The sequence below is a fragment of the Papaver somniferum genome, unplaced genomic scaffold (genome assembly GCF_003573695.1).
Source record: "Papaver somniferum cultivar HN1 unplaced genomic scaffold, ASM357369v1 unplaced-scaffold_135, whole genome shotgun sequence".
NCBI lineage: Eukaryota > Viridiplantae > Streptophyta > Magnoliopsida > Ranunculales > Papaveraceae > Papaver > Papaver somniferum.
Window position 1 is genome coordinate 3,355,065 of NW_020622713.1, and position 27,664 is coordinate 3,382,728.

Genomic DNA, 27,664 nt, shown 5'->3' on the forward strand with positions numbered 1-27,664 from the left:
ACTTAGGTTTGTCTCTTGAAAACCGTTTACTTCTCTTCAATAGAAGGTCCCTAAACTGTCTTGTGATCAAGGAGACTGATTTTTCAAGATCTTCATCCGAAAAATCATTCTCAGACTGATCATCCTCAGACATGAACACTTTTACTCTTATCAAGTAATGTAGTGTTCTTTTGTTCTTTAAAGACAACATCCTTTCCGATTTTGGATGTATGCTCATGATCAAAGATCTTTAGATTTCCAACCAATGTATTTCTAGAAAGATTATCAAGGTTATTTCCCTCAACGATGGCATGCTTCTTAGATTCGTATCTAGACGGCAGGGATCTGAGAATTTTCATCACAATGTCCTTTTCAGGAATAGTCTTTCCCAATGCAAAAGATGCATTAACAATTTCAGACACTCTGTGATTAAACTCATCAAATGTATCTTCATCTGCCATATGAAGGTTTTCCCAATCGGAATTAAGTTTTTGAAGCCTAGCTTCCTTTTCACTGGAGTTTCTTTTGAATACGGTTTCTAAGATATCCCAAGCATCTTTAGACCGAGTGCAATTAGACACATGGTGCTGAAGAGTTGGGTTAATGGCATGTATGATGGATTTCAAACCGTCGGAATTTTTCTTTGCAGCATTTATCTCAGCAGGGATGTATTCACCAATAGGTTTGGGAACGTTTACATCTCCAACTGCCACAACGGGAGCATCATAGCCATTAACAACATATACCCATGATTGAAAATCACGTGCTTGAAGAAAAGCTTGCATAGCGATATTCCACCATAAGTAATTGGATCCATCGAAGGCTGGTGGTACGTTAATAGAGATAGTACCTCTGTCCATAGAGTCAGATCGCTACAAACAAAGACTTGTATGGTCTTGAACATGTTTGCCTGCTCTGATACCAATTGAAAAAGCGGGGGTCTAACAACACCACCCAATATTTCGCTTAGCAATCTATATAGACTAACTCCGAAACACTTTCTAGAGAATCAACTAGACAGTCAGACTCAATCTAGGTAAAAGTATTTCAAGGAGTTAATATCTCTCTCTTGTTTTGATTTACTCAAGCTAATAGAAATCAGCAAGTCTTTAATCAACACAAGGAATAACTTGGACGGTACCAAAGACCAATGTCCAAGGATCAATCAATGTTAATCAACAACCAAAGGTTGGATTATACTAATTGATGATATAAACGCATAACCTGTATTATTTCAATTATAAAGATAAATCAATATAATGCGGAAATTGAAATAACACAAACACCAGAAATTTTGTTAACGAGGAAACCGCAAATGCAGAAAAACCTCGGGACCTAGTCCAGATTGAATACACACTGTATTAAACCGCTACATACACTATCCTACTCCAAGCTAACTTCGGATTGGACTATAGTTGAACCCCAATCAGTCTCCCACTGATCCAAGGTACAGTTGTACTCCCTACGGCTCTGATCCCAGCAGGATACTGCGCACTTGATTACCTTAGTTGATCTCACCCACAAGTAAGAGTTGCTACGACCCAAAATCGCAGGCTTTGACAATAAACAAATCTGTCTCATACAGACAAGTTTATCAAAGGATCAATCTGTCTCCCACAGAAAAACCCTAAAGTTTTTGTTCCGTCTTTTGATAATAATCAAGGTGAACAGGGACCAATTGATAATCTGGTCTTATATTCCCTAAGAACAACCTAGATTAATCAATCACCTCACAAAAATCTTAATCGTATTGTAGCGAAACAAGATGTTGCGGAATCACAAACAATGAGACGAAAATGTTTGTGATTACTCTTTATATCTTGCATATCGGAGATATCAATCTCAAGCCAATCAATATGATTGTACTCGTACGATAGAAGATGCAAGATCAGATCACACAACTACGATAGAAGTAGTATCGGTCTGGCTTCACAATCCCAATGAAGTCTTCAAGTCGTTTAACCTAGTTTTAGAAGAAGAAAACCAAAGGTTAAAGGAGAACCGACTCTAGCATGCAAACTAGTATCACACGTAAGGTGTGGGGATTAGTTTTGCATAGTTGCTAGATGTCCCCTTATATAGTCTTTCAAATCAGGGTTTTGCCTTGGTAACAAAGCAATCAATATCCACCGTTAGATGAAAACCTGATTTAGATTCATGCTAATATTTCTCAACCGTTAGATCGAAAACTTAGCTTGTTATACACAAATGAAATGCACGTTTCTAGGTTTATTAATCGTACCCAAACGTGTACATTGTTGGTTCAACAATAGTCAACCAAAAGGTTAGCCATATGAGCATTTCATATCAACCATGTTCTTCTTCACCATAACTAGTTCAAATGACTCAATTGAACTAGTTAGAGAGTTTTTCAACTGCAAGGAAATCTTATGTAACTACACAAGACACAATTGAAGCAAAGATGATTTGATTCACTCGAATCGGCTCATGAACTTTTATAGCCACGGTTTGGAAATAACATTCCTTAGTCCTTTTAAGTTTAAGTTCAGAAATCATCTTTAGATATATAACCTTCTCAAATTCGCACACTAGGTTCGCAGACTTAAGCAACCGGGCAGAGTTTACAAACTCCAGCAGAAAATCTCGGCAAAAGACCTTCCGCCGGTTCCCGGACTGGGTTCGCGGATTGGTACTCACGCAACTAGCTTGTCAACTCCAACAGAATTTCTCGGGATGAGAAGTTCGGTAGTTCACGGACTTGGCACTTGCCATTCTTCCGGTTCTCTTGATCAACAAAGTTCGAAAACTTTGGTTCAAGGAATATGACTTATACATAACTGTGTTTCCACAAAAATGTTTATGTACACCATTGGTTATGTAATCTAAACTCTCATTCCAATAATTGAAACATTCTTAGAAGACATTATATAGTTGTTGCGCCATTTCTCGTCAAAGCAATTTTCAAAGTGATTGAAACATATCATGACTTTCGTCACTAAGTAAAGATAAACTTGGTCGAAGCGAAAAGCTTACCAACACATATTTCGAGATATAGATAGGCGAGGTATACTCGGCTCGAAATACCAAATGTGTATAGTCATAGTCTATATATATAGCATACCACTTTTTGTCTCAAAGAGTATGAGATAGAATAGATAGACTTTTGAGTGACAGATAAGTTCAAGTCTCCACATACCTTTTTGTCGAGAAGTTCCACCGGTTCCTTGAGTAGATCTTCGTCTTGTATGATGAATCGCCATGGAGTCCTTGAACTCAACTACACTTACTATCCTAGTCCGAAACTTAGCTATAGTAGACTAGAAATCAAGACTTATAGTTTTGATCTCTAACATTGACAAACATGCTTGAGATAGCAACGCATGCGAGTTCGACCGAGCAATGCTCTAACACTATCCACCGTTTAGTGGGTCCGTTCTAGCTATTTAGCAGACATCTTTATACAATTATTTAGTGGTTTCGTCTAGCTGTTTAGCAGACATCTCTATACCACTGTTTAGTGCGTGGATCTGTCTCGCTGTTTAGCAGACATCTCCATATCCAGCTGTTTAGCGGATACTTATCCAGTTGTGGAGCGCACCTATTTTTTATTTTGCTCGGGACTAGCAAAATATAAGTGTGGAGGTGTCGATAAGAACGTAAGTGCTACATTTTATACCCATATTTATATTAGCTAGGATTCAATATTTTGATAATGACATTATTTTAATGCTTTTGTAGAAAGTACAAGCAATTCCGACCACCCGGGTGCACTACACCATATCCTGTATTTTGTCAGTTTCGGAGGTGTACAACGGATATTGGCGTTGCAACATTGTGCAAATATCCGTTCCACATAAAAAAATACGTTGGTAAAAAGAAATAATATTGATTTGTAAAATAAAATTAATGGAGCAACGTATTCTGAAACGCATAAAAAGGTTGGGCATCCTTGGCAATTATATAATATCAATTTTTTATTTATTATATAATAATTTTTCAGATACCAAATATTTTATTACTCTCTCCCTCTTACTTATTTCACCAAAATTTCATTATTCTCGTTTTTTACTCTCTCTCTCTCTAGTTTTTTCAGACATACTCTCGGCTCAGAGAACCGAAACCCTCGATACCAAAACCTTTCTCTATGAATCAAAACCCTTCTCTCACAATCAAATCTAAAAGCTCTTTAGCTTTCCTAACCAAATCAAAATCTGAGTTTCAGTAATCAAAACTTAGAATCTCTATTCTCGAGAACCTTAAAAAATTCCTAAACCTAGAATCCAAAATCAATTTTGTTCCGGAAATCTGAAATCAGTTCATCTGATAGTTGATTATCATCAGGTATAAACCATTATTTACTAGTACTGTTGTTTAATTTTAATTTTGTTGGTTATCTTTTGATCTATTTCTTGACCTAATTCTGTGAAGTTCGAGTCCTATTGCATGTACAGATTTTGGTGTTCTTTTTTTACTTTTAAAGCATGGGTATATTTAGATTTCAGTTTAATGTGTTTATTGAAGTTGTTTTGGTGTTTTGAAGTTGGGGGTTTTACTTTGGAGTCTTGGTGTTTGGTATTTTGAAGTTAGGGATTCTACTCCGACCAGTGTAGTACCTAATTTAGGAACACCAACAATATTGTCTGTTTGTATGCCTGCATCTTTTTGTATGCCTAGATAAGAAAGCTGAGTTAGAAGTACTATTACTCCAACCCTGTGTCTGTCTTTATGCCTGCATCTTTTTGTTTAGGTTCCTCTCTAGGAAGTTGGATGGTTCCTTTAAAATGAATTGTAGCTTGCAGTTGATTTTTTGAGTACTGAGTTTCCCCTCTCTATATAGTGGATAGATGGGACTTCATTATTTTTTTTCTATCAAACCCAAAACTAGAGTAAGCAAAATAACAACTTCAGTTCAGCTGCAGTAACTAGTAAGAGCTAATCCAGCAGTTTTGATCTTCGCTTTATAAAAATGGTGCTTCTATCTTGACCGACATTTGACGACATTGTTTCGATCTAAACAAGAACTGTCAATAAAATGTTAAAGCTTCTTTTGACAAATTAGGTTGTGTAATGCAACTTGGATGAGCTCTGACCATAGGTATTTTGGATATTGCAACCGTAAGGACTAAAAATATACATTTAATATAATACTAATAAATTGAATTTGCTGGTAGTATTTGTGAATTATGTATAGTCACTAGCTTAATTAGCCATAATGAGTTGCTTAATGTTTCCTGTTAGTTAAATTGTGTTGCACCAGGGGATAAGCCTTCCATTAGTTAACATTTTTAATTAAAATAAATGTTTTGTATCTTGACTGATATAATGGGTTGGATACGTGTTGTGTCTTTTTCCTTAAGAAGACATCTGTAGAAACATTAGGAGTAAATCTTTAAAAAAAAAATAAGGGATAGAAAAGAGGGGAAATGTATAGATAAGAATGGGATTATAAATTTGATTTCCTTAAAATGTTTTGAGGTGATATCTAATTTACCATTTCCTTATATTAGCTATCATTTGTAACTGATAACGTTGATATGTAAATTCCTGCTGGGTTGTACTCATGTCGATGTCCTTTTCAGTGCCAGGTGATCTACTACAGCTGAGAACGGAACAGGGGAAGACGAGTACTATGTCTGGCACGAGTGAGTAATTTCAAGTTGGTTCCTTGGAGTATCGTAGCAGTGCTCTTAAACATGTTCTGTGTGTACATTTTTTATTTAGGTGATGGTCATCTTAGATGCCAACTAGATGTTACCTTTGTATTGTATGATACACTTTTCAAGCAAACTTAAAGATAAGGGGTCTTGTAGAAAAACAGTAGTACTTGTATTTTGGTTTTATGCAAGACTCATGTATAAAGATCAAACTTGTTTTCTTTTTAGTATTCCTCGGAATCTGATATGAAATGGTCTTTGCTTAAAACATTTTTGGAAGGTGCTGATAGTGACGAGTCCAGAACTGGAAATGTTATATAGATTTTTTTTAAACTTAAGCAGACCTACGACATGTATTAGATTAACTATCTCCTTGTTGAATGGGGGCGTGACAGCAACAAATAGTACCAGCTTTTGGATGATGAAAGACATAGAAGAATACTAGGATGAATAAGATACAAAGAAAGGTTAAGATTGTGATTTGGTTAGCTAAATATTGTTTCTTGGTGGATGTTTTCATTGTTTTTCTTTTTAAGCTATGGATACAAACATAGTCCTTAGTGAGAAAGTAACTGACTATTTCTGCTCATCATTGTTGTCTATGTTGTTGTCAGACGACAAATTTTAAAGTACGATTTGTGTTTTGGTGCAGGTTTTGTAGAGTAACATTGTGGTTCTAAGGACTTGAAAGGTCGGGTAATCTGTTCAGCTTTTGATCAGCTGTTGTTGTATAAGATTGTATGTTCATATTCTTACTGGCTTATTATTGGCTGCTTATAACTTAGGTATCGACGTATCGTGCACGAAACCTGTTCATCGCAGAGAGGGTTTGCTCTTGTTTGTGCTTCTATTATTCTGCACTTTCTGCCTCTCTCGTATTGCCAGTAGTTTAGTTTGCTCTGAGTTTGCTTATAATTGAGTAAAATTCTTGTGCATTCAGTTTTCTTAGGAATCAGTTTGCTGGTCATTTCATAAGAATGATTATTTCTGTTTCGTTGTGAATCATAGGCTAGAAATAGAGCATCAATCTTATAATCTAGCCTGTCTTCATTATTGTAGAATGTCCCAAGCAGCAGTTCTTTGGGATGCCCCTCAAGGAGATAATTATTTCTTCTTAAAACAGCTACCACTGCCTACTTGGGTAAAATGGAGCGAGGATATGGAGTTTCTCTTTTCTTTTTCAGATAAGGGGTTTCCTTTGCACCAGTTTGGTACCTGTTCTTGACTTTGATTTTTTATCATTCTTACTGGTGAGAGTTTTCCACTTTTCACTGTTCTTCTATATATGTAGATGATGTTTCAATCATGGTGATTGCAGTTCAGTTACTTGTGGAGTATTGAAGAGTTGCTGTTCAATTTCATGCTAACTGGCTGGTGTTCCCATCTTATTTGTTTTTGAAAGGTGTGCATTTGAATCCTCGCCTTCCTATGATTTGCTTCAGATAGATTCAAATTGAATTGATCTAAGTTAATGTTTAAATCAGGTCAAACTTGCATAAATAATGCCAATGAGTAATAAGTTACTAACAGAGAGACTGACCTTTCTGTATGCACGCATCAAAGATATTAGTTATTCAACTTTTTTATTTCCATTTTTTTCTCTCACTTTTATATACTTGACACTCTCAATTCCTCGACAGAATGTTCACCTTGAAGGTCAGCCAAGGCCCAGGCAGGATGAGGACATCATAATGACCAGCACCAGAGCAGCATTTTGAATATCATGTCCATAAAATGGAAAGGTTATTACTGAAGTACAAGATCCTGTGAAGAGGTATCATTTTGAATATCATACTCCCAATCAAACTCAAATGATCAAAACTTATACATGGTAATTGTTTTCTAGTCCATATACCACGTGGGGATAGTACAGTTCAGTACTTGTTTTAGATTGTACTGGAGTGAATCCATTGGGTGGGTCATGGTGGATGAAGGAGCTAAACATGCTTTTGCTGATTAACCATCTTCCAGGAGATGTTCATGATGGGTCTTCAGTTCTAATTGGCAGATATTTATCCTCTAGTTTTACTTTTCAGATTTATTGTGTCCAGGGTAATCAGTATGAAAACTTGCATAAATCATGCCAATGAGTATTGAAGCAACATCCAACTACACTTGATCAGTCATTCCTATCTGATTTTATTTCTGAATCGATTATCGTAGTTGATTAACTGCCTCAAACTACACTGAATTTGCTCGATGCTATCAGAATCTCAAGGACCAAGGTTTGTGTTTGTTCTCCGCATCGTGTTTTATACTAGCGTGAACATTATTGTTTTCAGTTAGATTTTTTGTCTTCAAAGCTTAGTAATAATAATTCATAGCTGGTGGTGGTGGGATTGAGAGTGCCCATCTATTCCGGTGGTTATAACAAGCTTGTTTCTCTTTTATACTTACACAGACGTGCTCAGTCGATGATGCGATGCCCAGACATTATGGGAAGCAATTGCAGGTCATGTTTCCATATAAGGTGTGAACAGTAACCCCAGGTTCTGTGTTATCTCTCGTTAACACATTGAATTTTACCATTAACCTTAACTTCTACCTCTTTTCAGGCTTCAACTTAAATTTTAGACAAACATTGTTTACGATGTAAGTTTTCTATCGAGATGTTTTTTTTATTTCCTATGTTCTGAATTGAAGTGTCAACATTTTGGTTTCGTCAATAAACTATGAGGCTTCTGTATCAACTTCTGGATTATAATTCTATCTTGTACTCTGCAGGATATTGATTTTAATGCTCTTCCTCCATTGGTACTTCTTATTACAACATATATGTAAACAACTGAAGGTATTCTTATGAACTAATTCATACTTTCAAATTCAGATACTTGGATTCGTGACCATTGTTAGTATTTATCTTTGAATCAACCAAATAATTGTATGGTTTATTATAGTTCATCTGTTACGTGACTCAACTCGTGGAATTCATAGGATTCATATTTTTATTACAAACCGATATATCTTGATGGATTGTGATGACGAACCATATGTTCATATGAAAAATTGGGTTTTTTAGTTGATCTATAATGATATATGAAGGTGCATAATATATATTCAGGTGCAGAAATCTGCCGGAATTATCGCCGGATTTTTTACCTGTAAATGCTTTTGCAGCGTATATAAATGTTACTAAAATTCGTGTAATACGTTGCCTAAATTAGTGTAGCCGTTGCACAAATTTAAGAATCCGTTGCACAAATAGCAGAATAAAACGTTACACAACGGGTTGTGCAACGCATATATACGTTGCACAAATTAATTTGCCCAACCGATTTTTACGTTGCACCAAAATTTGCTACGCCATATTCCGAACGAATGTACGCGTTGGCTAAATACTTTGCAACGTCTATATCCGTCCCAAATTGGCTGTTTTGGTGTGGCAACAATAAATAGATAAATGGGAAACAAAATGACATTTGCGGTACTATCCTAATAATAAGTGATGTCAATAAAACGAAAAAAAATAAACACATAATCATAATTATGTTACATTTCAGTAATTGAATAGTAGCAGTAGTGGATATCATAAAACTCTGGTTACCGACTCTCACATTTTTATTATTTTGTTTGTCTAGTTTCGTAGTCTTATTTACCAGTTCTTAAACTTCTGAAAGATTGAATTTGATTGGTTAGCTTTTGGTATTAGTTAGAAGTAGTATTTTTACATTCCTCGTGGGAACGACTTGTACTTGCCATTGTCTACTAGTTAGATGTTGTGCACTTGTAGTATTATTATTGTAGGTTTCTGAGCCTATCAGTCAACAAATCTTACCCTTGAACATCTAAACAAGCTACACATGCCTAACACTCAAGTAATCCCCTTTACACTTTCCCTTCTCATTTCCAAAATCAGAAAAAGACCCATCTTCTCAAACCATCGGTATCATCGCCCATACCATCTCAACTGTACCTTTTCTCTTCCATGTTTCAACTGTGCAGCCATGAATGATTCATCACTCTTAAATTACCAACTCTCTTTATTGTCAAATCACTTGGTTTTAACTTCTCCTACCTCTGCCTATCCACTTGATTCATGGTACCATATATTGAGTTATAAGAAAGAGAAGAAATCTGAATTTGTGAGTGAAGAGAATATTTCCGTACAAAACAACTCTGAAGCTCCCTCAACAACAACATGGTTCTGATGATAATGAAGTGGGTGAACGCAATGGAGCGCAAATCAGTTGTTATGTACCATTTGGTGAGTGATTGACATCTCAATCCCTAGATTTCAGTTGTATTTCTTGACAAATTAAAACCCAATTTTGGGTGAAATTCATGTATAAATAAGGATTGATGTGGTGTAATTTAGGCATCCAAGTAAGAAGGGTCATAGATAGAAATCAGTTGTAACTTATCTTCTCCAAAACTGTTCTTGTAGAAATCGGTTGAACAAAGAAATTTGCATGAATGATTTTATCCATCTTTGAATTTCATATGTCTCATGTTTTTGCTATGTTCTAAGTTTATAAGCTAGGGCTTAGATGAAACCCTTAAGGTACTGTTAGGTTATTTATGCTGATGTTATTGTTCTTGTTATGCTTAAATGATTAAGGATATATTTAATCTTGTGCTACAACATATTACTTTCACCTTGTTTGTTATGCAACCTAGGTAGTCAGAATACTTCTATGTTGTGCTTCAACTCATGCTTACTTGATTGTTGTTAATATGTGATTAGTTGTGTTGTAATAAGACAAAACTAATGTTAGGGATTAATACTCTAGTTGATTTTAAATCATCCATATGAAGATAGCCTTGGATATGCGGCATACTCGAATCTTCCCTGTTGTCTACTATAAGGAACAAAAATAGTTTCATTAGCTAAATAATATGGTGTAGGTTAAGTGGTGAATTTCAATTGCCCTAGTGCCCTCTTATCAAGTGTTTGATCCTTCTTTTATTAAGGAATCAATTATAACAAATAATCTTCTAATCATACAAAGATTTTGGTTGGTAACCTAGCCACAAGATGGGCTCCAACTCCTTTCTGAATATCAATGCCTAATCTATGAAAAATAGAACTACCCAAGCCACTACTAGCATCGTTGCTAACTAAACAATTCTTTAGACGCCTGAAAAAACATAAAGTATCTTCCCCAAGCTCACCCAAAGTAGAAAAAGCTAGGACACCAAGACCATGTCCGTGTGAAACACACTTATCCAAGTATTTAGTACGTTTTCGAGAAACAACACTAGAAATAGCTTTTCCTGGGACGAAAGAGCGAACACCTTCACCAGTGAAGGGCGAAACACCTATGACACCCATGCAAACGTCTTGCCTATTCTCCCATTTGAGAACAAGGATATCAGCAGGCCTCAAATCCTTGTCGTCCTCTGTCAGAAAACCAAGAGAAACTTCCTTGCGCGCAGGCACACCAGCTTTGTAACAGATGTCAGCAACAGTATCTCGAACAAGATCATGTCGAAACTTAGTTCCAACATCTTTAGCACAGTGAAGCGCGTGATCCCCAAAGATTTCCATAGATTTGTTACAACTTGAGCATAAGATATTCTCAACAAACAGTGGGATACCAAGTCGATGGCAAAGCACATCTCTGAATTGTCTAGGTCTGAGGCATTGATTAAGACCACTAATAGGTACAACTAATAAATAATCTTGTGCATGCTTGACACGGTTATACTGCCACAAAATAGAGTCTCTTGCAGACATAGAGAATTGGTCTAGGATTTGCTTCTTAAATGCATCAAAATAAGTGACTGCCAGCGAATGCATGGAGGGGGGAGGGGGGGCAGTATCATTGACACAGTAAGTAGAAGGTGATCCACATACCTGAATAAAATTCTGCAGAGCAAACTGATAAACATAGCCTTTATCTGTTGAGAATAAATTACCAAGGATCACCTTTTGCACCGAAGCAGTCTGGCTCTGAGAAGCAAGATAACAGTAGGTACGGGGTGTCAGCCATGGTGTAAATGCCAAGTCCACCATCTTTTATAGGAAAGGTAGCTAATCTATGTTGCAAAGAACCAAAACCAGCACCAACACCAGTAATTAAGAGTCTCAAATACTTAAGCAAATGGTCATCGAAAAGATCAGCGGCTGGTTGCAGGGTTGCAGGATTGGTAGTACGCATAAAAAAATATAATCTATACACACCAGTGCAATTGCGAAGTAATAGCATCTCACTTTGAGGATCCTTGAGTTTCTTGATTGCGGTCATTAGTTGAACAGTCTTGTGCACCCTGCTCAACATCACATCACTAATAAAGTCCAAATCCAAACTCACGGGTCCACCCAAAAGTTTGACACCATTAGAAGGTCTATCAATATCTGGAGGAAAAACACCATCAACTGTGCTTCTGGGATCAATAAAAGGCCAAAATACTTGCGTTTCTTTACATTAAGGTGTGAACCCCTGCTTGGTCCTTCAGTTTCAATTATGCTCAAGGCCTTAGCTACCTCCAGTGTATCACCAACAATTGTACCATCATCAAGGTACCAAGCATGCAAATCAAGATTACAACGAGAAGCAATAGTCTTCACCAGGGGGTGAAGTGTCACCGCAAACAACAAGGGACCGAGAGGGTCACATTGATGGATACCAAGTGCAGAAGACAAAGTATATTGGTCATAATAAAGTTTAGCAGGCCGCAAGTAACAAAACTCTACTCAGCGAAAAATACCTGGGAAATGAAGACGAACCTCCTTGATGAGCTGAGATCTGCTCACCATGTTAAAAGCATTAGAAAAGTCAATGAGCAACATTGAATTTTTTTTTTCCGAGTGACCTTTCAACTCCAGTAAGGGATTTACGGCATGTAAAATACTTTCACCCTCAGCAGGCACTCCAACCCCGAATTGGTAGTCACCCAAATAAGAAGCCATGTCTTTACCTACCGAAAAAGCAGCCACTTTAGAAACCCGCATGCGCAAAGCCGTGCCAACTACAATGGGCCTAAGACCACCCCCAGGCTTGAGTAACAAAGTCAAGGGCACAGTAGCAATGAACTCTCCTAGGCTCTCAGGGCATTTTGCTGGCCAACCAAAGATTGACAACCCCTGAAATCGAAGAGAGTAAATCATCCGCTACAGCAGCTGCAGCCCCACTCAAAGCATCCACTAAATGTTGAGCCCATAAGCCGTCACGATCACACGACGTTCCTTTTGGGAAGCTTTTGATAGCACCCAAAACAGACCTGGAGTCCACCGTAACAGAGTCGATTATGACATCACTAACTGGAACCTCAAGAGGAAGCGCAGGTGGATGTTTTTCAAGAAAATCTAAGTATGTCTTCTCACTGCATGGAGCAACCCCGGAAGAAGATAATACTCGGATTGCAGCAGCAAAATGGCCGCACCCTATCTTCCTCCGGCAAGCTGTCAGATTGGCCGTACCTTGTTTCTTCGAATCTGCCTTTTTAGAACCCATACAAACCGACTGCTGTAGAAAGTTGTTCACCAGCGTGAGACAACTGTTGGGCTCCTTCCATACTGAGAGGTCCTTATTGATTTCAGAAACTTGCAAACGCCTTATGTTACCAGATTTAGCTTCCGCTGCACTTCTCCGGTTGAACAAAGCCAGGGTACAAGAGGGAAGAAGCAAGAGCTGAAGCTAAGCTGAAAAGTTAGCAGGGTTTACTATAATTCTGTCGAGACAGTTCTTCAACGTTCTCGAGAATGCAAGACGACACTGGTGAGATATACATGTTACTGTTGTAACCTGTCTTAGGAACAATGCATCTAGTAATTCAGTAGAGAGAACTCCTACAACATCACTACCATCTTCCACAACATCACAAACTAATTTACATGCATTATCCAAACACACAACACTTACCTCAACTGGTTTAGCCAAACCGTGAATGAGGAAATATGCTCCTGCACCGTTGAGAGGGCCTACAACAACATCGCCAAGTACAACCCCATCTCGGCCTTTACAAGGTTTCTTCCAGGCATGTAGATGCATATATCTACAGCACAGCCACATACGCAGACAGCTCAAGGTCTTCTCCCATGCAATGTAAATATTCGAATTGTTAGCAATCAATTCTCTGCAGATGGCTTTGTTATCCTCAGAGAAAAGGAGTCTGTCGTAAAGATGTCGCATAATGAATCCCTTGGTATAACCTCTGCTATTAACTCCATCTTGGCATCCATCGAAATTCTTGAAAGGACAATGGCAGGAGCCATTATCTGGTGCGTCATCTGTGGAGGAAGGAGCTGTAGACGAGCACAAGGACAGCTGGGAAGAGGTTGTTGCAAGCAACAGAAAACGAGACGAAAACCTGGTAAGCATAGACATGGAGATTGCGTATGAACCCTAAAATGAAAAACCCAAACCCTAAAAAAGAAGAGAATAAGAAAAATAACGAGTAAAAACTAGGAAAGGGAATGAAAACTGGAAATCTGTGGCAAGGGAAGAAAATCGAAATCGAAAACCAAAGAAAAAAGGGTAAAAATCATGATGAAAACGACGGAAGAATATGACAGGAAAGCGCTAGGGAAAATCGCCGGAGCATCGCCGAAGAGAGAAAAAACCGACCAAACAAAAGGAAATTATGAGAGGATTTGAGAGAACAAAAAGAAGTTTGGGGATAAATTATTCACCACTATTCCCCAAGAAACAAATTTCCTTGATCATTCTTTTCATTTACATTTTTGTTCTTTTATTTAATTCTCATAAAAAACATTTCGTTGTATCGAAAAAAACCCCTTTCGATCTGAATCAGTTTAGTAAGGCTTTGAATTTAACTACACACCAACCTAGTCTCTGTGGGTTCGACTTGTATTTTCCCTGTTTTATATAATAGACGTTGTGCACTTGCAGTTTAGTATAATTGTAGGATTCTTCTAGTCCTACCAATACACAATATTTAGAATGGAGATTTTGGGGGAAACAACTGCAGAAATTATGAAGATCAAATTTACAGGGAGAATGCGAGATCTTCTCTACCGAAATTTCATGTATTTATATTTTATGGTATAAATAAATCTGATTCTCCCAATTTCATCACTATTTTTGGTTCAATTTTATACCTGACATCTTAGAAATCAATGTTGAGATCTCATTTTCATTTTAGTTTAGTTGAAGTAGTGAAGAGATCGTAGATTTCAATCCTTCGAGTTGTATCTTAAGACTGAATTTTAGTGTTGAAGAAATTGAAGAACATCTTTTTTCAGATCTCGTCTCCTTTCAGCTTAATTCCAAGAAAATAAGAGAAGTTACATTTTAATCCTTCGAATTATCATCTTCGGATTGATCTAATCGTAGTAATCGAATCTCCATCAAACATGGTTGCATCTTATGAAAACGATGTGCGACCGTAATGAAGATTCTTCGATTTTGTTCAATTAATGTTTTACATCTCCTTACGTTTTGACATTTCATTGTCTTTGATTGTTAATGTCCATTTGTTTTCTTGTCTGCATTTTTAACAGTTAAACATGTTAATTTTATGCTGGTGTTTTATTTAGATTAAGTCTTTCCTTTTGGTTTCACCTGCAATATGTTGGAACCCTTTTTGATTTCATCATTTTTACTGATATATTTGGAACCAAATTATATTGGAACCTTTTTCGGTTTCATCATTTTTACAACTATGTCAAAATAAAAAATCACTTAAACATAGTGCTTGTTCTCACCTAAATATATAGATATGATTTCTGAGTGCACCCATATGAATTATGGACGGAGAAAAATCACATTACTACTTTTCTAACCGTATCATTAATTTTAAAATGACTAGTGGTTTTTTGAAATTATTTGTTAGACCATATTATAGTAGTTCAGTACCATACATCAAACTATGCTTAGTCCGATGTAGTTTAATACTTGAGTGTTATTATATTTGTGCCTTGGAACATGAAAATGTTTTGTGCCTAGAAATATATTACTATTTTTCCTTTTCATATCAAAATTTTGCCTAGAAATATATGCGTGTCTTAAGACCAGGAATGAACCCTGTATAAGCAGTCATATTGTTGTTATATGCAGCATCTAAGTTAAGAATATTGGTTGTGATTAAGACTTTAAATCAGGATCATGAATACTTCATGGTCCAAAACTCTAGGAACAGAGAAGATTCATTTTCTTACATCTTACGAGAGTAAGCCTTGATATGACCCTTTTCCTTTTGGTTTCACCTGCAATATGCTGGAACCTTTTTGGTTTCATCATAAAACAGTTAAACACATAATATTTCGTTGCACATCCAATATATCGATATGGTTTGACTTTAGTTACAGGGTTCCAATAAACATAAATGTGGTAATCATAACTAAAACCATTCATAAACCTTTTAAATCTTTTACTATTATAAGAAATTTTTAAAGAAAACAGACAATATTGCAAAAGGCTATTACAAGTATTACAACTAGATGATAGTGTATTAATTTTTACGTGTCCAGTGAAAGTGGTGTCTTCTTTTCTAATTCTTTGGTGGTTTGTGCATCAGTATCTTGTAGGACGGCTTTGCTCTCATGTCTTCCACCTTTTCTGATATATTCTTTTCATGAGGCATGGTTTCATCAAAAAGACCATAATAAACTAGCACCATCAACAGTTTCGATGGAACCAATTCTAACAAAGTGAAAATGATGAAACCATAGAATAAACTAACACCACAAACAGTTCTAGTGGAAAGAAATTTAACAAGGAAAAATGGTGAAACCAAAAATTATTTTAATCTGAACAAGAACAACATGAATAAAGTTCTATTTAACCGTAATAATCAAGAAAATAGTTGGTGAAACCAAAAAGTCTTTTCAACCTGGACAAGGAAAACGCTGATGCATGTTGTTTCAACCCTAAATAATTTGCAAAGAACATGAAACATAGGATTTAATTTACCTTTGGGAAGAATTTTTAATCGTTTTACATGAGCAGATCATCTTTCTTTTGATCTTGTTGAGCATTTTTCTTCACCATTTTTACCAGTTTTCGTGATTTTGATTTCTACTTTTTTGATTTTAGGTCATAACTTGTTTCAATAATTGATTTTTGGTTTCTAATCTGAGGTCTCAGGAGAAGAAGAGAGAATCGAAAGGGAAAATGAATTCGTAGATCTGAGTTTTTCTTATGTTGGGAGACTAGAAACGAGAACTAGAAGGTAAACAATGGAATCGAGACAACACGTAAGGTTGATTTGCTCAGTTAATTTTGGGCTGAATAAGAATAGAAGATATTTTAGACAATTCAGGAAATTTGAAATTTATTACATCATTCGTTTTGTTGGCTTTTACTTACGCAGATGTTGACAACTCTGGGGTTGTAATGCACGCGTTAATTTCCGAATACATTATTTTGCAAGATCCACTTTGTTTAGTTATAAGATCCACTTTGTTTAGTTTTTAATGGTACGGCGCAACTTTTACTTTTTTCGGCCCACACCTTTCTGAAATTCTAGTTTCGCCATCGGTCTGGGGACCCGAACCCAGTCCCAAATAACCCGCCGACTTGTGTAGAAAACAAAGCCTAGTTTCCAAAAACCAACAATAACAGCGACTGCTTCTATGATCATCATCAATGGCGTCAAATACATCTCGACAGCAAAATCATGGCAGATGGTTCGACATAGCATCATCAACAACATAATACGTTCACACTATGATGTTTCCTCTCACAAATTTGAAATCCGGAACCTAAGATACAGGATTCGGCTGGTAGCGTATCTTTCTTTATCATTTGTTTTTGGTTGAAATCTTGAGGAGTTTGAAGATCTAATCACTAGCTCGAGAACTGAATCTGATAGCATAGTATTGTTTAATTGAGGGTTATTTTGTTTTTGGTACTCAGGTTTTGTCCATATTTAGAATTTGGTCTAATATTTGTCCAGATTGATGTTTGGTACTTGGAACAAACGTTGACTCGTGTTGACTCGGTTAACTCTTGACTTTTAGTTAATAATTTATTAGTTAATTTAATAAAATACAATTACTAATTAAGTTTACCATTATACCCTTCATTTTTGCTAATATTTATATGATAACCTTTTTACCATTTTCCTGATCAACCACGGCCGGCACTAGCTCCTTAATCAATTTGTCGACGCCTGCATAAAACAGGAGAAGCCACTGAATCGATGAAAATCAAAACAAAGCATAACAATGAAGAACGCAACTTTGTATCATGATTAACAGATCCAACAAGATCCAGAAGTAAAGTAATTATTAGTTCCTTCATTGACAAACAAATCGAACCAACAGATCCACCAAAATCAAAAAAAAAAAAAGAAATCGCCCCCGTTTACAAACCCTAATTTATCACCACACCACCACTGACACTATGGTCATCACCATTTCAACAATTAAAAACCAATCCCGATCTTTATCAAACCTCGGTTCGTTTAACTCTTCGTAATCTTCTTCGAATTACTTCTTCTCTTGTTAATGATGTTAATCCACTGTCTTGTTGATTAGGGTTGGGATTTGGGTTTCGATTTTCTGTATCTGAAACTCGCATTCGGTCGATTAAGGTTCTTCCCTTTCTTAGATAAATTTGTTTATTTCACTGACACCATTATTTTTTTAGGGCTTTTGAGAAGAGGGGTTTATTTCAGTTGATGTTTGGGAGACAAAGTGAAGGAGTGTATATACAATTGGATTTTCATTTCTTCATTTTTGGACAAGTGGGTACATCAATGGGTTCCGGGATGAAGTATAGTATCAGTTATGAAGGGAATGAGTAGAAAGTGAGGGTGAATCTCTGGCATATGGATCTTAGGATTAATTAGGTCAAGTAGATATGTTGAATCATGACCGTAGGTATGATGGTTACATCATAGCTGTTGATCCAGAATACCTGGTTGCTAAAACCAGAAAGGAATGTAACCACACATCTAAACAAGTTCGTGATGTTAACAAGGCCATATGCAGCTGATGCATTGATGTTCTACAGTTAGGCCAGAAAGAGACTCAATTTCAGGTTTTTACTAGTGGATGTAGTTGTGTCTTGTGTGGTTCCATTTGTCTCTTACTTGCTACAGTTAGGTGCATTGTTTTGCTTGCTAAGTGATTTGTTTGTCAATTGGGGATCACTATCATGATTATAACTAACTGTATTAGCAACTCCATGAATTCATCTTGCAGAAGATAAAAACAGCGGCTGCTGCTATTGCAGGCTTGAAAATGCTCAGCATCCTAAGAGTGGAGGATTCTCACATGGCGGTGGTGGATTATTCCGTGACGGCAGCGGTAGTTCTTCTTCATCATCCTACTACAAAAGTTAGTGCTAGATGGATGCGTCTGATCCTTTACTTGCGTTCAAGGGTTGTGCCTGCCTGGTAATTCTATTTAGTTTTTCCAGCAATTATTATTATTTTGTGTTTTTTGAAGCATCCTACAATATCCAATCGATCTGGGCTGGGGACCTGGGGTTATGAAATCCCTGATTGAGTTGTTAATTGCTATTTTGGGGGGATTTGGAAGCTATTTATTTGTCATCCCTCTTTTAGTAGGTATTCCCACTTCTTTACCTGTTATAAACATTTTTCTTTTGTTACGCAAATCGAATCTGTGCTGGGGTTGCTGATGTTAGTTTCTGGGTTTTATTTGCAATTCATATTTACCAATTGCTTGATTTAACTTATACTACTATTACTTTACAATGTTTGCTTACCTTGTCCTACCCATCTCCAATACATCTTTAACACTGCCAATTGCTCTGAGTATCGCTATTTTGCCTGTGATCCTAATTGACTCATAAAAATGAAAAACATACTAAACTTCTCCATAGCTATCCTGACTGCCAAGTATTTGTTTTAGAATGACTCGTGTAAGACTCTAAAGAGTTTTCGTAAAGTAGATTATTGTTTGGAGCATTTTCTTCTTCCTTTTCTTTTCCATGGACAGTGAACTCTGCATGTACGTAGTAATATGTAAGAATGTACTGCTTTGCTTGTTTACTATCTTTGTCGTGCTCATTTACCTTTTGTGTAGTATGTTTATGCTTTTATGGTCAACTTATGCAGTACTCTTTTCAGACTTTTGAGTGATTTTATTTTCAAGTATGAATTGAATGTCTTGTGAAATCTTTTGTTTATGAACGAACATAGCGCAAGTAGGGTTGTGATCTTAAACTCAGACATGGTTATTGACACATCTCAATCTTTATCGTAAACTCAATTGAATGCTTTTGATTTGCTCAAAGTTTTGAGTTTTTGGTTTTAATCCTGACAGTTTCAGGCCTGATCCAGAATACCTGGTTGCTAAAACCAGAAAGGAACGTAATTACACATCTAAACAAGTTCGTGATTTATCAAGGCCATTTGCAGCTGATGCCATGAGGTTCTATAACAAAGAAGCAGTAAAATTCATAGTGTACAAAATATAAGCTGGTGGAGCATGGTTATATTACATCTGCACTTCTTAAGACATGCGTTCTTCATCATGTCGACTTCACTGCTAAGAAAACTGATGTTTCTGATGCTCCAGAGGAAATATTTTTAGCTGAACTAACAACTACCAGCGCCAAGAGACTCAATTTCAGGTTTGTACATGTCGATGTGGTTGTGTCTGCAAAAGCATGGGGCCAAGAGACTCAATTTCAGGTTTGTACATGTCGATGTGGTTGTGTCTTGTGTGGTTTCATTTGTGTCTTACTGCTACAGTTAGGACTTAGGTGCATTGTTTTGTTTGCTAATTAATTTGTCCGTCAATTGGGGATCACTATCATGGTTTATGACTAATTGTATTGCAGGAGATAAAAACAACGGTTGCTGTTACGGGCTTGAGAATGTTCAGTATCCTAAGAGTGAGGATTCTCGCGTGGGGCACGTGGATTATTCCGTGATGGCAGCGGTAGTTCTTCTTTATCTATCTCCAAAAGTTTGCGTTCGACGGATGCGTCTGATCCTTCACTTGATGGCTCTAAATGTTTGCGTTCAAGGGTTGTGCCTACCAGGTAATTCTATTTAGTTTTTCCAACAACAATGATCTGTGCTGGGGTTTTGAAATCCCTAATTAAGTTATAAATTGTGTTTTTGTTTGGGAGATTTGGAAGCCCTTATTAGCTATTTATTTGTCATCCTTCTTTTAGTACATAATCCTACTTCTTTACCTGTTATAAACATTTTTCTTTTGTTACGTATATTGAATCTTTCCTGGGGTTGCTGATATTAGTTTCTGGGTTTTATTTGCAATTCATATTTTACCAATCGCCTGATTTAACTTCTACTACAATTTCGCTACAATGTTTGCTTACCTTGTCTTACCTGTGTCCAATACATCTTAAACACTTCCAATCGCTTTAAGTATCACTATTTTACGTTGAGCCTAATTGACACATAACGATGAAGAACATACTAACTTCCCCGTAGTCATCCTGAGTCCTGACTGCCAAATATTTATTTTACGTAATTCTTACAAGAATGACTCGTCTAAAGAGTTTGACTAAAGTAGGTTATAGTTTGGTGCATTTTCTTCTTCCTTTTCTTTTCCATGGCAGTTGAACTCATATGTATGTACGTTGTAATATAAAAGAATGTCACCCAATTGCGTGTTTACTATCTTTGTCTTTCTCATATACCTTTTGTGTAGTATGTTTATGCTTTTACGGTGAGCTTAGGCAGTACTCATTTTAGACTTGTGAGTGATTTAGTTTTCAAGTATGAATAGAATGTCATGGTCAAAGCTTGTTTGTGTACGAACATAGGGCAAGTAGGGGTTGTGAACTTAAACTTAGCCATGGTTATTGACACATCTGGATTCTCGATCTTTATCTTAAACTCAATTGAATGCTTTTGGTTTGCTTAAACTTTTGAGTGATTTTGGTTTTAATCTTGACAATTTCAGGCCTGATTCAGAATGTAACTACACATCTAAACCAGTTCATATTGGAGCAAGGCCTGCAGCCGAAGCCCTGAGTATCTATAACAGTCACCTAGTCAGTTCTCTTCTGAATCTTTATTGCTTTTCTTGAAAACCTATCGCCTTCTTTTTTGGATTCCCTTAATCTTTTTTTTTTCTCTTGTCGTGGCCTAAAATTCATAGGGTACAGAATATGAGCTGGTGGAGCCTGGTTGCATTACACAGGTGCTTCTTGAGACATGCACTCTTTACCATTTCAACTTCGTGGCTAAGAAGACTGATGTAGCTGATGCTCCAGAGGAGGTGTTTTTTGTCGAACTGACAACTACCTGCGGGGTTCTTTCTGTCAAGCGTTGCATATGCATGGGGCCAAGAGACTCAATTTCCGGTTTGTATTTAATTAACATGTAGATGTGGTTGTGTGGTTTCACAATTATCTCTTACTCTTACAGTTAGGTGCATTGTTTTGCTTGCTAATTGATTTGTTTGTCACCGGGGATCACTATTATGATTATGACTTATTAATTGTATTGGCAACTCTATGAATTCGTCTTGCAGGAGATAGAAACAATGGCTGCTGTTACTGCAGGCTTGAAAATGTTCAGCATCCTAAGGGTGGATTTTTCTCGCGCGGCGGTGAAGGGTTGTTCCTTGATTGTTGACAGTGAACTTTCTAGTTGTATTTGTAAGATATCTACAGAAACCATGGCTGGAATTGAGATCTCATTTACTAATGCCTAACATTTTCATCGTTGCACCATTAGCCTTGTTTTCCATGTTGTTGCACCGTTGAATGCTGGCTACGTAGTGTTTTCTGCTGTAGATGGGTCAAGTGATGGTAAGAAAGTTAAAGAAGGTGCAACTATGGGGTTTCAATGGGTCTAAGATAAATACAATAAGAGAACACAAATACACTAGTAGTATATTATGAAATGGAAGAAAAGAAAAGGTCTCTTTTTTTTTTGAAGTAGCTTCGTATTGATTTATGATTTTTTCCTTTCATGTAATTATTTACCACACATATCATCTGTTCTTTGATCCTTGTAATTTTTTCCTATCTTGTAGTGAGTTCTTGATTTTAGCTCGCCTTTGATGTACAAATTCAAATTTGAATATGCACGCATAATAATAATATTAATAGTAATTTCTTGATTTTTTTTTGTTTTTTGTACTGGCACATAGTTAAATGGATCAGTTTTTATGTTAACTAGTTTTCGTAAGATACTTGAATCTTTTTTACCAGCACAAAACTTTTTTCCGTCAAATTTCTGTAATTTCTGACATAGTTGGGTTGTTGTTGATGGTGGTTTTTAGCTTTGGGTTAAAATCGTAAAACTTTGCATCTGAAGTGACGACACTCTGCAAGGAAACAGAGCCACGTGTGCTAACCTCTCCACTGGAAAATTTGTTGAGCCGCTCAACATATTTACATGAAATTTATCCAGACTGGCGAATCCCATATGTTCTGTAAATTTCGGCGCCTCACGCATATTCACTTAATATAAGTTCCTCTGGATGCTTTCTATGCGATGTTCCCCGGCTGAACTCTTAATGTTGATATGGCATGACGATTTGTGTTCACTCGCAACAGAGTAGCATGAATCTCCAAGTATCAAGAATAAGATCTTTGCATAAGGTATTCAATCAGAAAAGTATGCTGCTATCTGGCAACGAACTTAAAAGAACTCTGTGTCGACACGTAGAATTCAGTCAACCTGACTAACTTGCAGAAGTTAGGGTTTCACACCTCGCGCAATATACCAGACCTTGCTTGTCAAAATTTCCGCCACAGCGCGCTGGAAGTGTGGCCACGGCCTAGCTTGCCGGCCCCACTTCCCACCGACCAATCAGGTCGCCCTAAATGCGCCACGCGCATTCCGAACAAGGCCGGCCCCATGTTACCGGCCGACCCCCATTTTCATCGACCAATCAAGTCGCTTTAAAACCGCCATAGTGCACTGGAAGTGTGGCCTCGCCCTAGCTTGCCGGCCCCACTTCCCATTGACCAATCAGGTCGCCCTAAATGCACCACACTCTCACCAGAAGTGTGGTCGCACCTTTTGTTTAGTCGGCCCCCTTTTGTGGCCAATCAGGTTACCCCAACTTTGCTACTATACATTAAAGGTCAAACGCACCTTGCAGCGGCAACATGCTACCTTGGCATTCGGCAACATGCCAACATGCTACCTTGGCAACATGCCATGCTACTTCGGCAACATGCCAACACGCTACCTCGGCAACATGCCATGCTACCTTGGTGATATGTTGTGCTACCTTGGAAACATGCCATGCAACTTCGCAACATGCCAACTTCGAGGCAACCTGCCATAAATAGCCACCCACGACAATTTCTACCCCTGTGGCCGTTTCCACACCATGGCCTTGTCATAGTTTCTTTGGCATAGCCATAGCGCCATTTTCACAAAAGTAGCGCCATGCCGCAGCCGCACGCCACGTGCGCTAATTAGGGTTTCGACAAACCCTAATTTGAGCAAATTGCTACCAAAGCCAATAACGTTCCCAGAGCAATGGGATTGGCGTGGCAACAAGGCTAATGTTTCCACGCCACATGGGGGTCCGACTCCATGGCGCTTTGTCTAGGCCAAATCCTTCCAATGACACCAAGACTTGTCCAGGCCAAATCCTTCCAACGACGCCAAGACTTGTCGAGGCCAAATCCTCCCAACGGCTCAAGACTTGTCCACGATAAATCCTTCCACGACGCCCAACCCTAACTTTGGATGCGGAGCCAATTTTTAGCTTTGGCCATACCGCAACATCACTAGCATACCACTATGCCGCGGCTACTAGCACGCCGCCATGCCATGGCTATGCCAACGGCATGCCATTAGCATGTGGCCATAATCAATGGCCATCCTTCTTCATGAGAGGAAATCTCAGTCATCTAAGTTCACCACCAAACTGATGGACTTGTGGCAACTTTTAGGCGACCAACTGCCTAAAACCCAGCGACCATGGCTACATCAGGTGCCACTTGCGCCATCGTGCCCCCGGCATGCACAAATCATACCGCAACGCCACTGCGCCATTTTCAGGCACCAACACAAGGTAGCCACAATCAACGACTACCCTTATTCACAAGATGCGATCTCGACCATCGAAATTCGCTAACAAAACGGTAAGCTTGCGACAAGTTTTAGGCGACTAGCTATGACGAGCCTAGCATTACATGATATTTACTTGCGACAAGCCTCTCAATTTTAACTTGCCACACGTAACAAAGTGCTACATGTTTTCCCGAAAACACTCGAGACATCAAAATATGTCACAAACTGGGGGATGCTCATCAGGGTATTGGTCTGGCGGTTTACAGCGTGCGGCGTGCAATGCAACCGTTACAAGAAAGTGTCATGAAGTGGGATAATTAGTGGTGGTAAAAACTAACGGTGTAAACAATTCATTTCCTTCATCATGGAAGAGTAATGACCGGTGGTTACACGAATTCACTTCCTTCATCATGGAAGCATAACGTCTGGCAGTTACACATTACTCTTTTTCTTCCACCACTCAATTGTTTCCACTTCTTACGAGACCAGGGTACGTTTCACTATGAATTATATAAATAGGCCTCATCTGTTTCCACCAAAAAAAAGTTTTTGGTCGGCAACACACAACATCTAGAAATCACCTGGTAGCTTTCCATCCGGCTTACCAGTTCTACTTTCTGATACAAGTCACAAAAACGCTCACACTTCCATAATCAACTATTGTGGTCTCAACACTTTCTTCGCTTTCCTACCAAAGACCAACCCTTCTCCTTCACTTTGTGACCAAAGCAAGCCTGGAACGACCGTTTCTTGATTTAGGCCAGGATTGTACAGATTGATCTCTCAAATCAAAAGTACTCCCACGCAATACATTGTTTAGGGTTTAGACTCGTTTCTCACCCACACACCCGAAGTTACCAAAATAAGCAGAAACGGTTTTCCCCCTCAAACAATTGGAGACCACAGTGGGAGATTGATCTCTCGGTTACAAATTCAACTCTCGTTTCCATCTTCCTACCAGCGAATGCCATACTTTGAAGCATCTAAGAATAGAGGAGTTTCGGGAGGATTGCGTCTGGGGACTAGAGATTCCCCACCTTACTACGGATCGACATAAAAGATATTCCACCAACAATAAAGAACGACCGGGGAATTCTCGTGGCAAGAAACGTCATTACATAAAGACTCAGATTTACTACCTGGAGACCCAGTTCTGGTGAAAGACCCTAAAACGAGTAAGTTTGCCAGATAATGTTTACACGACCTATTGTATGGATTCTCACACTTTCCATGGAAGCCGATGACCCAATCATCCGAATGATTTTGCTATTTGCACTCGCAATTCAGATTTCGACATATCAATTGATCAAAAGGCTATTATTCCAAAATAATCCAAAAACTTGTATAAAAAACAATCATCTATCAATCCAAAAACCAGAAAAAACCAAAAACTAGGCGTTTCTTTTGCCTTTCAAAAAATAAAAAACCTAAGAAAAGGAATCTCAGAAAATGAAACACTCAAGGGAAATTATTCAACAACGGCTCGTTCTTCTTGGAGAAAATGTCCTTCATGCTTTGAAGAGCCGCCTGCTTCAGCTTCAACTCTTGGAGAACTTCTCGATTTCTACCTCTCGCTAATTGATCAAATCCGCAGAAGGGCCATCAATTGTTTCCTCTTGAAGCCTTTGGATCTCGGAAAACCCCTTGCAGAACCAGAAGGCATTAAACTCAAAGTTTACACACATATCCCGGTGAAACTTCCAGCTTGAGATCACATCTTCGGAAACAGTGTTACCAGTCACGTTGCGCATATGATGAATTGAAGATAATGTCTCTTCCACCCGCTTAACCAACGCAAACCGGCTGGTAATCTTCTTGGTTGTTGCAATATGACCGTACCTTTTCCATATCCTGGCGTACAACTCCGCATAGTTAACTGGTACACTGAAGCCTCCGATCAACACATGATCGTCATAAGGAGTCAAGAATGGAGGGTCGAAAGTGGCGCCTGCAACTGATTCCGCAACCAGCTAGGATTCTTTAGCTACAATCGTGCCAGCAGCTGTGGGGGCATTTTCCATCATCTGAAGCACAACAACGTCTTCACGACGATCAGTCTCCATCTACGGGTTTCTAACAGGTACGGTTTCCACGACTGGAGACATTGTTACACCTTCATTACCGTGGATCTCCATCTCAGAGTTATTTTTGAAAGCAGCCTCTTCCTGTAAATATCACCAATTAATCACTTATTCGGTGAAAATAAATAATCCAAGAGGAAAGTGTGGAAAACTCACCGACTCATTTGTGGGTCCACTGGAAGAAGACTCGCTATTATGTTCAGAAGTGCTCCTCTCATCACCGGATCTCGAGTTTTCTTCCACTTTGGATTCTTCTTCAGGAGATTCAACCTCGTTGCCTCCTTTCTCAAAAGGCATCGTTTTTTGTCCATGGGAAAGTCTGGTAAAGATATTCGAGTTACCGAGCCCCTGAGTCAAAAAAGAAAAAAAAAGGGGGGGGGAGTCAGTGGAAAAATGGAAAACTTATGTAATTCAACCAAGTCAGTAAGGAAATCATACACACCTGCGTGTTGAAAGAACTGAAAGTCACAAGAGCTGTCGAGTCCGATTGGAAACCACCTGCACGATTTTTCGACCTTTGGTCCTTCTTCTGGCGAATGTCTGCACCCAAGCTAGAGTATTTTCTCTTGCCCGAGGGAAGTTCTTTCAACAACTTATGCTTCGCTAGAACCGCAGAAAAAGGTTTACCACGTAGATTTGTCACAACATCCTGCACGAACTGATGAATGGCGAGGAACGCACCTTTCCAGAAGATATTATATTTGGGAGTCGTCACAGGTCTTCGTTCCGAGAGCAAGAAAGGAAGGGTTTTACCTGGCGCAAGGACACTGGCGTCAAGAGCAGCTGCTAACAATTCTTCCGGAGCGGCCGACTGACGAATAAATGGAACCCCTTGGTCAAATCCCATATGCCGGGCCGTCTTGTCAATATTATAAGGGACCGCCTTGAAAGACCCATGGAAGAAGGATGGCACGTTTCCAGAGATACAACTTCACACGAATACAACCTTTCCAACGCTCATATTCTCTCCAGCAGAAAGCAAAGTCAAGTTCGGAGCAGCGACAAAAGTGTTCGGCTGAACTATGGAGGCATGGGCCGGGGCCCAAGGACGAAATCTAATAGCATGCGAGTTGTCAAGGAAATCAACGAGCTTTACTCCAGCTCTTGGACGCCTGTCCAACCAACGGAGTATCCTAGAGCCGCCACACG

General features: G+C 38.3%; 2 long non-coding RNA genes across 10 annotated transcripts; both read left to right on the plus strand.

The window, feature by feature from the left end:
* Positions 1-3,993: 3,993 nt before the first annotated feature.
* Positions 3,994-8,343, plus strand: LOC113333931. The gene is made up of 9 exons (XR_003352444.1): positions 3,994-4,281; positions 5,520-5,582; positions 6,247-6,800; positions 6,913-6,996; positions 7,235-7,368; positions 7,646-7,819; positions 7,996-8,064; positions 8,150-8,186; positions 8,319-8,343. It is a non-coding gene; the product is annotated as an uncharacterized LOC113333931 (long non-coding RNA).
* Positions 8,344-17,584: 9,241 nt separating this feature from the next.
* On the plus strand, positions 17,585-22,450 carry LOC113334144. 9 transcript variants are annotated; one of them, XR_003352552.1, is made up of 7 exons: positions 17,585-18,549; positions 18,649-19,016; positions 19,738-20,108; positions 20,258-20,461; positions 21,352-21,442; positions 21,550-21,754; positions 21,925-22,450. It is a non-coding gene; the product is annotated as an uncharacterized LOC113334144 (long non-coding RNA). The 9 variants fall into 9 exon arrangements; XR_003352549.1 differs by having other exon boundaries at positions 17,585-18,544; XR_003352551.1 differs by having other exon boundaries at positions 17,585-18,484.
* Positions 22,451-27,664: the final 5,214 nt, after the last annotated feature.